This window comes from Balaenoptera physalus, assembly GCF_965194825.1.
Source record: "Balaenoptera physalus genome assembly, chromosome: 18".
NCBI classification, from domain to species: domain Eukaryota; kingdom Metazoa; phylum Chordata; class Mammalia; order Artiodactyla; family Balaenopteridae; genus Balaenoptera; species Balaenoptera physalus.
This window is the reverse complement of record NC_138899.1, coordinates 67,134,015-67,146,064: the sequence shown is the minus strand read 5'-3', so window position 1 is coordinate 67,146,064 and position 12,050 is coordinate 67,134,015. Positions and strand designations below refer to the sequence as shown.

The window sequence follows — 12,050 nt, the reverse complement described above, 5'->3', positions numbered from 1 at the left end:
TGAAAGACGTGCCCAAGGTGCTATGCTAGCACAATAAGAAGAGTATGTATAATAATATACGTATACAGAGAGGGAGCTTTCCAGAGAGGGAGTTAACAACAATTGAACTTGAAGGACATGGGGGATTAGATAGGTAAAAAAGGAGTGGGTAAAGGTCATCCTAAGTAGAGGAAACAAATAGAATATGCAAGCTAAGAGTCATCAGTACACAAATTTTCATTTATTAAAAATCAGTTGGAAACTGGTGTGGCATGTAGATAGGAGAGAGCCAGGTTGCAGACAGGATAGCTAAGGGATTGTCGAAGTAGTTTTTATGAAATACCTACTCTAAGGAAGAGCCATAAGGGGACAGATTCTTGAGGGCCGAAGATAAACCTTCGAAAGCTGGTGACTGCTTCAATGTGGTTAAATGAGAGGGAAGAGTTCTAAAATAATTCCTAAGTTACCAATCTGGGAATATTGATACTAATCACAAGTATCTGGAATAGAGAGAAAGTGTAAAACTGGGGGGATAAAGATGATGATATTGTCTAAGTTAGACAAGATACATGTGGGATATCCTTCTGCAATCAGTCTGATCTAATAGGGAGCTGTACATTTGGATTTATGGAGTTTTGCATGTAAAAGATAGTTGAATCCATGTGTTTGTCTGAGGTCACTAGGAATCATGTTTAATAAGAGTAGAGCTTCCAGGACACACAGTCTTGAGAAACAGTGACATTTAAGAGAAGAAAATAAGCCCTACCATGGTAGAATGCTGAGGAAGGGTGATTGGAGAGGCAGGAGAGAAATGAGAAGAGGGTTTTATCAGTAAAGCCAAGAGAATAGACTGTCAAGGAAGAGGGCATAGTTGATGACAGATACTGTATGAAGAGTTCTAGTAAAACGAGGGTGGCAGGTTTGTTGTCTTTGTCAGTGTGTGGATGACCCGTGGCTTACTGAGGACCGCTCTCAGTACGAGACGAGAGCCGAAGTGCAGCGTGGGACACGCGTGAGCACGTTACCCAAAGCTTTACCAACTGGAAAACATCTGGGCTAAAAACTGGAAGTAAAGTGTATTAGGCATTCTTCCTGTGAAATTTGAAGGAGAATAGTAAAGCAGAATGGTAAAAGGAAAGATGGAAGTACATTTCTATGATAAATTAGGAAACAGGAAAACAAAATTGATTATTTGTTGAAAAGGTCAACAAAATTGACAACCTTCTAGCAATTCTTTAACCAAGGAAAAAATAAAATTTAAAATTATAATATCAGAATTAGAGGTAATAACCAGAGATGAGGATTAAACTTACTAGAGAATACCATATTAAAGTATATAAATTTTATTCTAAAATATGTAAAAAGGATGATTTTAAGAAAATAAAATTGACAAAAAATGATTCAAAATGAGGTAGGAAACTTGAACACACCTAGGGAGGAAAGAAAAATTATTAATGAACATGCTGCTAGACTTAATTCAGGTTATATAGATAGCTTTATTTACACCTACAAAGAACAGAATTCTCCAGAACACAGAAAAATATGGAAAGCTTCCCAGTTCCTTTTAGGTGGTGTAATGCTGACATAAAAACCCTTTAAAGACAGTACAAAAGTGACAGCCTCAAATCAGTCACCTTTTAAGTTTTTAAAAAGGTAAATAATTGTAAAAATAAATCCAGCATTATATTAAAACCAAGTATTGGTTATTCCCAGGAATGTAAGAATACTTCAGTGTTAAGAAATATATTAAATGTTTCAGTGTTAAATTATATTCTCATGATATTTAATTAAATTGTTGAGGGGAAAATATTAGTAAATAAAAAAGTAAAAATACTTCCTTAACCATATAAAGATGAATAAAACTAACAGCCAACCTCATGATTAACATAGAAGCACTAGTAGTATATTCTATTTAAGTCAAGAAAGAACAAGAAAAGAATATTTGCCAATAACACGTTTAAATAATAGAAAGTCCAGATAAAGAAATGACAGATATAAATATTTTAAAGGAGGAAATATTAGATTATTTGTGGATGCTCTGACTGTACTTCAAAAACCAAGAGAATTAATTGAAAAGTTGTAGAACTAGTAAATGGATTTAGAAAGGTAATTGGTGACAAGATCAATATACAAAGATCAGTAATTTTCAGGGAAGGTGGCAAAGTAGGAAGCACCAGGAATCTGTCACCCCACCTAGATGACAGTTGCACTAGCAGTATTTGTCTAATGTAACTATTTTGGAACTCTGGAGTCTATTGAAGAATTGCAATTTCTAGGGGAAGGCTCAGTAGTAATAAATTGCAGTCAATTTTGGTCAACTTCAACTCTTAGCATAGTTGCAGCTACCCATCTTCCACCCCCAGTGCTGTGGCAGGCAGCTGTACACTTGTTCCTTGAGCACCTTGCACACAGCTTGTAGAGCCAGGGTGAGCCAAAAGGAGGATGCTGTCCTCTACACTTCTGGGATCTGTGCTCTCATCCCAGAGTTGTGAAGAGGAAGGTGGCCATTGGTTTTGCACCTCCCCGTTGTGTCAGACACCTCCTCCTCTGGCTAAAGTGACTTCCTGGGGATTTCAAAGGCTAGTGCATTTTTCCACCCCCTTAATTTTTTTCTTTTTCCCATTTTGGGAGTCAGACATTAAAGTCTAGGACATTCAAAAGCAACTGTATGTATGAGGAAAATTAGAAAGTGACCACATGTTCAGGGAAAGGAGCAGGCTCAGAAAGACCTGAGAAGAACTTCAGTTTATACCTCAACCTGATCCTTGGCTCAGAGAGAGCCTACAACAATTTTTTTTAAAAACCCCAAAGTAGTAACAGAAAATGGCATCCCTGGAGGAGGGGGAGAATCTGATTTCCAGGGTTAAATTATTACATTCAAATGTTGTTTATCAACAAAAAAAAATCACAAGACACACAAAGGAACAGGAAAATATGGCCCATTCAAAGGAAAAAAAAATCAACAGGAACCATTCCTGAAAAAGACCTGATGGCATATCTACTAGATAGAGACTTTAAAACAGTCACGTTAAAGATGAGTCAAGAGAACAGCGTATGAACAAAAGGGAAATATCTATTAGAGTTAGAAAAATCTCAAGGGAAACCAAAAAGAAATTCTGGAGTTGAAAAGTATAATAACTAGCAAACCAAATGAGGAAGCCTTTAAAAAAGACTCTACAGCATGATCAACTGGGATCTATCCCTGGAATGCAAGGATAGTTCAGCGTATGAAAGTCAGTATAATTACCACAGTAACAGAACAAAGGGGGGAAAAAAATCACATGATCATCTCAATTGATGCAGAAAAAGCATTTGACAAAATTCAACACTGTTTTATCATAAAAATACTCAACAAACTAGGAATAGAGGGAAACTACTGCAACATAATAAATGCCATACATGAAAAACCCACAGCTAACATTATACTCAATAGAGTAAGACTTAAAGCTTTTCGTTTAAGATGAGGAACAAGTGAAGGATGCCCACTTTTGCCACTTCTGTTCAATATAGTGCAAGCATTACCTCATTTTATCGTGCTTCTCTTTATTGCACTTTGCAGATAATTGCGTTTTTTTTTAACAAAGTGAAGTTTTGTGGCAACTCTGTTTAACAAGTCTGTTGGTGCCATTTTCCAACAGCATTTGCTCATTTCATGTCTTTGTGTCACATTTTGGTTAATTCTCACAGTATTTCCAACTTCTCATCATTATTTGTTACGGTGTTCTGTGTGATCAGTGATCTTTAATGTTATTATTGTAATTGTTTTTTTGCTTTGTAGTTTTAAATTAAGTTATATACATTGTTTTTTAGACATAATGCCATTGCACTCTTAAAAGACTAAAGTATAGTTTAAACATTTTATGTGCACTGGGAAACCAAAAAATTTGGTCTCCAACATCAGCAAAGCCCTCCATGATGTCCAGCAATCCTGCATGTCCTCAGGCAGCCCCACATATTTAACTTCCTTTCACTTATTTTCTCAAATCTACCGTACTGTCTGCTACCAGAAGTGCCAAATTTTGCAAAGTTGGATAATAGCCATTTTAAAATATCTTTGCCAATATGAGCAAAAAGTACTATCTTTTTTTTTTTTAATTTAGATTTCAGTTTTTCTAGTGAGAATGAACATTTTAAAATATGTTTATTGGCTGTTTGTGAATTGTTTTCTCATGTCCTTTGCCATTTTCCTACTAGGCTGTATCTTGTTATTGTCTGATATTTTTTATACATTAAGAGTATTATCTGTCATATGTATTATAAATCTTTTCTCCATGTCATCATGTACCATTTAATTTTGCTTGTAGTAGTTTCTGATGCGTCACTTTTAATGTTTACATAGTAAAATCTAACATTTTTTTTTTTCCTTATTGTTTCTTCTTTGGGAACATGCCATACAACATACTTCAAAAACTTTCCCACAACAAGAAAATACATGTAGAATTTATTATATGCTAAAGTTAACATCTATCAGTAGGAAAGTGTTCGATTATTTAATAAATTCATTTAAATGTATGTTCTTAGGTCTTCCTGTAGTTTCACTTTTATATCAAATTTTTAATCTACCTGAAGTTTATTTTTGTCCATGCTGGGAAGGAAGGATCATATTAATTTTTCCCAAATGGTTATCCATTTATTTTATTTTCTTTTCACTCAGAAAACCCCACTAAGTTCTTAAATACTTTATTTCTCTTATGAAGTTAAAATGAAAGTTGCAGGAAAATAAAATGGCTAATAAAAGGCAAGTTTTAAGCATGGTGTATCTTCCAGTTAAAACCCAGAATAGGATAGGATAAAAACAGGGAAAGAAAGAATTGTAATTTGAATATATTAAGTACCAATTAATAACTGCAGCCTATGTGAGTTTATAGCAGTGACGGGTTTTCGCTATTATTTTTATTTATTGTTGTCATTATCATCAATAATTGTACCCTGAAATGTTTTTCTTAGATATGAATTGGGTCATATTTAGGGATATTTTAACATTAAATTGAGATTGGAATATGATACTGTTTACAGCTTATGTGTTGCTTATGTATACAACCATTTCAGGTTTCTTTCAGGAATTATCTTTCCTTCACCAAATTTTAATGTTCCATATTTTATGTTAATTAATCTTCATCTTATTCTGCCTCTTGTAAACCATTCATCTCTTCTAAGAAGAGTCTAGGCTTATGAGGAAAACAACACTTACTGCAGAATGGTCTTCATTAGCAAAGCACCCAAGTGGAAATTTTTGTTAATAGAATTTTAAGTGGATAGTAAAATTGTTACGAACAGCTTTTAAAATAAATATAGCCAGAGATGAACTCTGTTCATGATTCCTTCTCTGCTTTTAAAAAGACATATTTGGGAACTAATTCTTTAGTATGAAAAAAGAAAATGCAAGGACATTATTTTATTGAAAGATGTACCTTTTCCCTAACAAAGCATTTGAAGCACTTGAGTATTCAAGTGTGTGTACTCCCTTCCTTATCAGGCTCTCCTGAAACATTCACAACTGTGAATCTAGCAAAGTCTAAAGGGAATATGTCTCTGTACTACAAAAGATACAGTGTCATATCCCTTTTAGCTAGAGAGACATTTTCTAAAATTCTTTTCACTATAGTAATAGTACAATTCTAATTTAAAAGGTATGGTATGTCATAAAAGAAACCCATATCAAATTAATAGTAGGCAGGATTGATTTGACCAGCTCTGTGGAAAAAAACCCTAAGTGGTCCTTTAAATTTTGATTTAAATTCTAGGATATCATTACTGTTTAGAATCTCTTTTTACTGTTCAAATTATAGTACTTGGACCAGCAGCTTGGATATCACCTAGGAGTTTATTAGTTTATCGGAGATTAAAAATCTCAGGCCCCACCCCAGACCTACAGAGTCAGAATGTGCATTTTAACCAGATTCCCTGGTCATTCATATGCATGTTAAAGTTTGAAAAGTGCTTTTTTTAGATGAGTATTTTGAGTTTTACATTATACCTTGCAGATTATTCTGCTAGGAAAAACAAACAAGAACAGTGTTTTCAGCTAAAATGCTTTTTAAATTTTAAATTATGTGAAATAAAAAGTTGTAGTTATTTGAAGTTATATCAAACAGATGTTAGTTTGCACTCTTAAATTTATCTTGAATAATATTATTGACTTAAAAAATTTAATTCCATAAGTAAGGTAAGGGGAAACTTTTGGAGGTAATGGATATGGTTTATGGAATGTGGTGATGGTTTCATGGTTATGTTACCAAGTAGGGGCTCATGTGCCCGCAGTTCCAGAAAGCCAAACTCTGACAGTGGGTGTTTGCAGCAAAGTAAGGGTTTATTTGCAGGGTACCAAGCAAGGAGAATGGGCAGGTCATGCTCAAAAGATTGGAATTCCTTGATGGCTTTCAGGCAAGGGTTTTTAAAGACGGTGTTAGGGGAGAGGGTCCTAGGATGCGTGATCAGTTTGTAGACCTTCTGGTTGGTTGGTGGTAAGGTAACAGGGTGATGTTTTGGGAATCTTAACCTTCTGGTTTCAACCAGTCTGGGGTCTAGTGCTTGTGGTCAGCAGGTAGTCACCATCCTCCACCTGGATGGGGGTCTTAGTTTCTCCAGGACAACTCAAAGTATGCATCAGATTGTTATTTATATCCCTTCAGGAGGAACTAGAAGTCTTGTGACTCTGTTGTCCTGATCATTAACTGCTTGGGTCGGCTCTTTGGAACTCACAGAAGGCCTAGGAGGCTAAAGCCTTTTGTTCTACAGACAAGAAATGGGGGACACAGAAGGGCTTTTGTACCTGGGAAGGCCTCACAAGGTCCTGCTTGGTTTCAGTCTCCCCTTTTCTTTGATACTTCTCAGTCCTGAGAGGAACAGGGGTGGGACAAGAAAGAGAGTAAAACTTTGGATAAAGAGGTTGTTCATAAACTCTGTAAGGGAACTTGGTTTTAGGGGGCCTTGGTTTCAGGTATATACTTATCTCTAAATTCATCAAGTTGTATACATTAAATATTTACAGCTTTTTGTATGTCAATCATATCTCAATAAAGTGGTTGAAAAAAAACACTTTAGTTCCATTTACTGTTAATTACTGGAACATATATGTATTTAGAGTGAAAGGAGTCTATATATAAAATGAAGCAGTTAATTTAAAAATATGAGGGTTTTTGGGCTTCCCTGGTGGCGCAGTGGTTGGGAATCCACCTGCCAGTGCAAGGGACATGGGTTCGAGCCCTGGTCTGGGAAGATCCCACGTGCCGCGGAGCAACTAAGCCCGTGAGCCACAACTACTGAAGCCCGCATGCCTAGAGCCCATGCTCTGCAACAAGAGAAGCCACTACAATGAGAAGCCTGTGTACCGCAACGAAGAGTAGCCCCCGCTTGCTGCAACTAGAGAAAGCCAGGGTGCAGCAGCGAAGAGTCAGCGCAGCCAAAAATAAAAAATAAATTAATTAATTAATTAAAAAAATTAAAGTATGTATTAAAAAAATACGAGGGTGTTTGGTGTTGATTTTATTTTTTTGAAAGCGCATGGGCAAGTGGTCTTCTAAGAAGCTACAGTACAGAAAATTGGAGGACCTTAAATGGAGGATATTTCAAAGAATAAAACTAAAGTTGGCAGTGGAATGAGGCTATAAAAACAGCTTTTGGAACTTTTATGGTGCAACCTTTTCATTTTCCTCTAATAGAGCACGTACCTACAAAGGGATGAAAAACGTCGTAGTAAACAGTCACAAGAACAATGAGAACTTTGTTCAGTGTTATAGCTCTATGCATTAAAAAAAAAAGAGGTTCTAATATATAGATTGTGAAGTTTTCAGTAGACCAAATGCTTTTAAATGTGAAATTTTTCTTTATACTTCAACTTTAATAGTTGGGAAATGTACATAAAAGTTATGAATGTATCTTGCATAAAGTTCTTTTGTGCCTTATAATTATTAATATTATTAATCACTTGAATTTTGGATATTTTTATAAAACCTTGTTGATTATCAATATTTACATAATATAAACAGAAAAAGATTAAATGAATTTTCAGGGTAAATGGAGATAAAACTTACAGTATACAATCTTAAACTTACAGTATAATATCTTAAGTTCATTGAATTTTTGTATTTGTATGTATGTTCATTAATCATCACCCAGATTGACATAGAAAACATTTCCAGCACCTCAGAAAGCTTCTTCATGCTCCTTCCCAGTCAAAACCCCCCAAAGTCAATCACCATCTGACTTCTGTTTCCTGTTTTTGTGTGCTATTGAAATTCACATAAGTAAATTCATACAGGTGAACTCTTTTGGGTCTGACTTCTTGCATTTAGTATTATATCTGTAAGATTCATCCATGTTGTGTTTAGCAGTAGTTCATTTTTTTTTTAACCACGGTGTAATAATTCTAGTATATAAATTTACTACAGTTTATTGATAGATGTTTGTATTGTTTCTATTTCTTAGATATTGTAAATAAAGCGCCTATGAATATTCTTTTTCATGTCTTTTGGTGGACATAAGTTTTCATTTCTCTTGTGTGTATACACAGTAATGGAATATCTGGGTTGATAGCTTTCATAGCTTCTGCCAAGCATTTCTGCAAAGTGATTGTACCAGTTTACTCCACCAGAAATGTGTGGGAATTTGAGTTGCTCCACATCCTCTCCAGTACTTGATATTGTTGGTCTTTAATTTTAGCCATTGTGGAAGTTGTGTGGTGGTATTTCATTTGTGATTTGTACTTTTCTGAAGGCTAATGATGTTGAACAGTTTTTGTGTGTTTATTGACTTCGGAATACATTCTTGTGTTAATCATCATCAGTTTAACAACGTTCTAGAATCTTTTTTAAATTGGATGAATGGGTAGAAAATAGTTTTATAAAGATGACTTCATATTTTGGAGTTTTTCTGAGTTCAGATTTATTTGAATGTAATAGAAAAAAGGAACCAAAACTGAAGGAGGTATCAAACTTGACATAACTATTTCTTCACCACAAGAGATACTTTTCCCTTCTGTTTTGTCAGTTTTGGCTTCATGTATTTTTTGGCTCTGTTGTTAGATGCATGTATGTTTATAGTTGTTATATTTTCTTTATAATAAGCATTATAAAATGCCCTCCTTTCTAGCAGCAGTGTTTGTCTTAAAGTCTTTTTTGCCTGAAATTAGTATAGCTACTCTAGCACTCTTGGTTATTGTTTGCAAGATACATCTTTTTCTGTCCTTTTACTTTCAGTCTGTTTTTGTCTTTAAAGTGTGTTTCTTGAATATAGCATATAGTTGGGTCATGTATTTCTTTTTTCTTTTATCCATCTGCCAGCCTCTGCTTTTTTGGTTAGCATGTTTACATTTAATTTAATTGCTGATAAAGTAGCATTTATGTCTGCCATTTTGCACCATGTTTTTGTATGTTCTAAGTGTTTTTATTTCTCTGTCCCTCCATTACTGCCTTCTTTTGTGTTAAGTAAATATTTTCTAGTACACTGCTTTAATTCCCTTATTGTTTACGTAAATATATATGTATGTGTATGTGTGTAGTTAGTTATTTTTTTAGTGGTGCCCTGGGAATAATAATTACCATCTTAATTTTTTAATAATCTAGCTGGTTTGGATCAATACCAACTTATTTTCAATAGTGTACTAAAGCTTTGCTCCTGTATAGCCCCATTTTCCCCTTCCTTTATGATACTGTTGTTACAAATGACATCTTTCTGCATTGTGTGCTTATCAACGTAGATTTAAAATGATTGCTTCATTCAGTTGTCTTTTAAATCCAGGAAAAAGGGGTTACAAGCAGAAAGTACATTAAACTGCCTTTTACATTTACTGATGTCAGAAACTTGACTGCTGTTCTTTATTCTTACAAATTTGAGTTACTGTCTAGTGTCCCTTCATTTTAGCTTGAAGGATTCCCTTTAATATTTCTTTTTTTTTTTTTTAATTTTTTTATTTTTGGCTGCGTTGGGTCTTCGTTGCTGTGTGCGAGCTTTCTCTAGTTGTGGTGAGCGGGGGCTACTCTTGTGGTGCGTGGGCTTCTCATTGCGGTGGCTTCTCTTGTTGTGGAGCACAGGCTCTAGGTGTGTGGGCTTCAGTAGTTGTGGCACACGGACTCAGCAATTGTGGCTCGCGGGCTCCAGAGCGCAGGCTCAGTAGTTGTGGTGCACGGGCTTAGTTGCTCTGTGGCATGTGGGATCTTCCCGGACCAGGGCTCGAACCCTTGTCCCCTGCATTGGCAGGTGGGTTCTTAACCACTGTGCCACCAGGGAAGCCCCCTTTTAATATTTCTTGTAGCGCAGTTTTGCTGGTAAAGAATTTTTGGTTTTGTTTATTGGGAATGTCTCAATTTCTTCTTCATTCTTGCAGAGTAGTTTTGGGAATGTCTTAATTTCTTCTTCAGTCTTACAGAGTAGTTTTGTTGAATACAGAATTCTTGGTTGACAGTATATTTCTTTCAGCCCATGAATATATCATCCAGTGTCTTCTGATCTCCATGATGAGAAATCAACTGTTAGGCTTATTGAGAATCCTTTGTTCAGAATGAGTTACTTCTCTCTTGTTGATTTCAAGATTCTCTCTTTGTCTTTTGACAGTTTGATTATGTGTCCCAGTGTGGATCTATTTAAGTTTATTCTGCTTGGAGTTCATGAACTTCTTGGATGTTTAGATTAATTTTTTAAATCAAATTTGCTAAGTCTTCTCCCACTATTTCTTTAAATATTCTTCTTGCATGCCCCCTTTTTTCCTGCCTCTGAGATCCCCATTGTACTGATGATGATGATGGTGTTGCATAGGTGTCTGAGGCTCTGTTAATTTTCTTTCTTCTTTTTTCCTTCTGTTCCTCACAGCAGTTAATCTTAATTGACCTATCTTCAAGTTCACTGATTATTTATTCATTCTGTTCAGATCTCCTGTTGATTCCCTGTAGTGAATTTTTCATTTCAGTTATTGTGCTTTTTCAACTCCAGCATTTTTATTTGGTTATTTTTTTTTAACCGTTTCTATCTCTCTATTGATATTCTCTATTTTGTAAGATTTTTTCTCATACTTTCCTTTAATTCATTAACAGTTTCCTTTAGTTTGTGAACATATTTAAAAGAGCTGATTTAAAGTCTTTGGCTAGTATTTCCAACATCTGGGCTTCCTCAGGGAGTTGCTATTGATTGTTTTTTCTGTAAATGATCATACTTTTTTGTTTGTTGGCATGTCTCATAATTTGTGTTTTTGTTGCTTTTATGAAGGAGGGAGGATTTTCAGAGGTCCATACTTTGCCATTCCTGCTGATGTCACTTATGTATTAACTTTTATACATGAAACATTCTTAATATAAATACTGATATTATAAAATTCTTATGCCTTTCTATCTACCTGACATGAGAGTGTGGTGTTACATGGATTTCTGAGTACCAGATTTTGTTTCATTTACAAAATCTGACTTTATTAGTATTATAAGTACTTCAAAAAATGTTTTGAAAAAATTCACAGGCACCTCTTCTTGGATATCATGATGGTGTCAAGTAGAGATGATGAACGTAGCCAGTTAATAAGTATGAGAGGGGCTTCCCTGGTGGCGCAGTGGTTGAGAGTCTGCCTGCTAATGCAGGGGACACGGGTTCGAGCCCTGGTCTGGGAGGATCCCACATGCCGCGGAGCAACTAGACCCATGAGCCACAACTACTGAGCCTGTGCGTCTGGAGCCTGTGCTCTGCAACAAGAGAGGTCACGATGGTGAGAGGCCCACGCACCGCGATGAAGAGTGGCCCCCGCTTGCCGCAACTAGAGAAAGCCCTAGCACAGAAACGAAGACCCAACATAGCAATCAATCAATCAATCAATCAATTAAAAAAAAAATCTTTAAAAAAAAAAAATAAGTATGAGATACTCTACTCAGTAGTTGAGATGCAGCAATACCATTTAATCTTTACAGAATCCCTCTGAGTCTCTGAGAATTTAAATAGCTTTTCCAAGGTCACACAACTAGTAAGTGCTAGTTACAAAATGTAAAATTAATCTCTTTAACTCCAGAATTCAAGATTTTAGTGGCAGTGTTGTACTGTTTCTGTGAAGTGTGTGGCTCATGGACCAGGGTCCTGAAAACCACCTGGGGTGCTTG

At 35.5% G+C, this 12,050-nt stretch overlaps 1 protein-coding gene across 5 annotated transcripts in view; it reads left to right on the top strand.

Annotated features, from left to right (window-relative positions):
- COG6 (component of oligomeric golgi complex 6) overlaps window positions 1–12,050 on the top strand; it is a 77,420-nt gene that overhangs the window by 26,866 nt on the left and 38,504 nt on the right. The window lies entirely within an intron of this gene.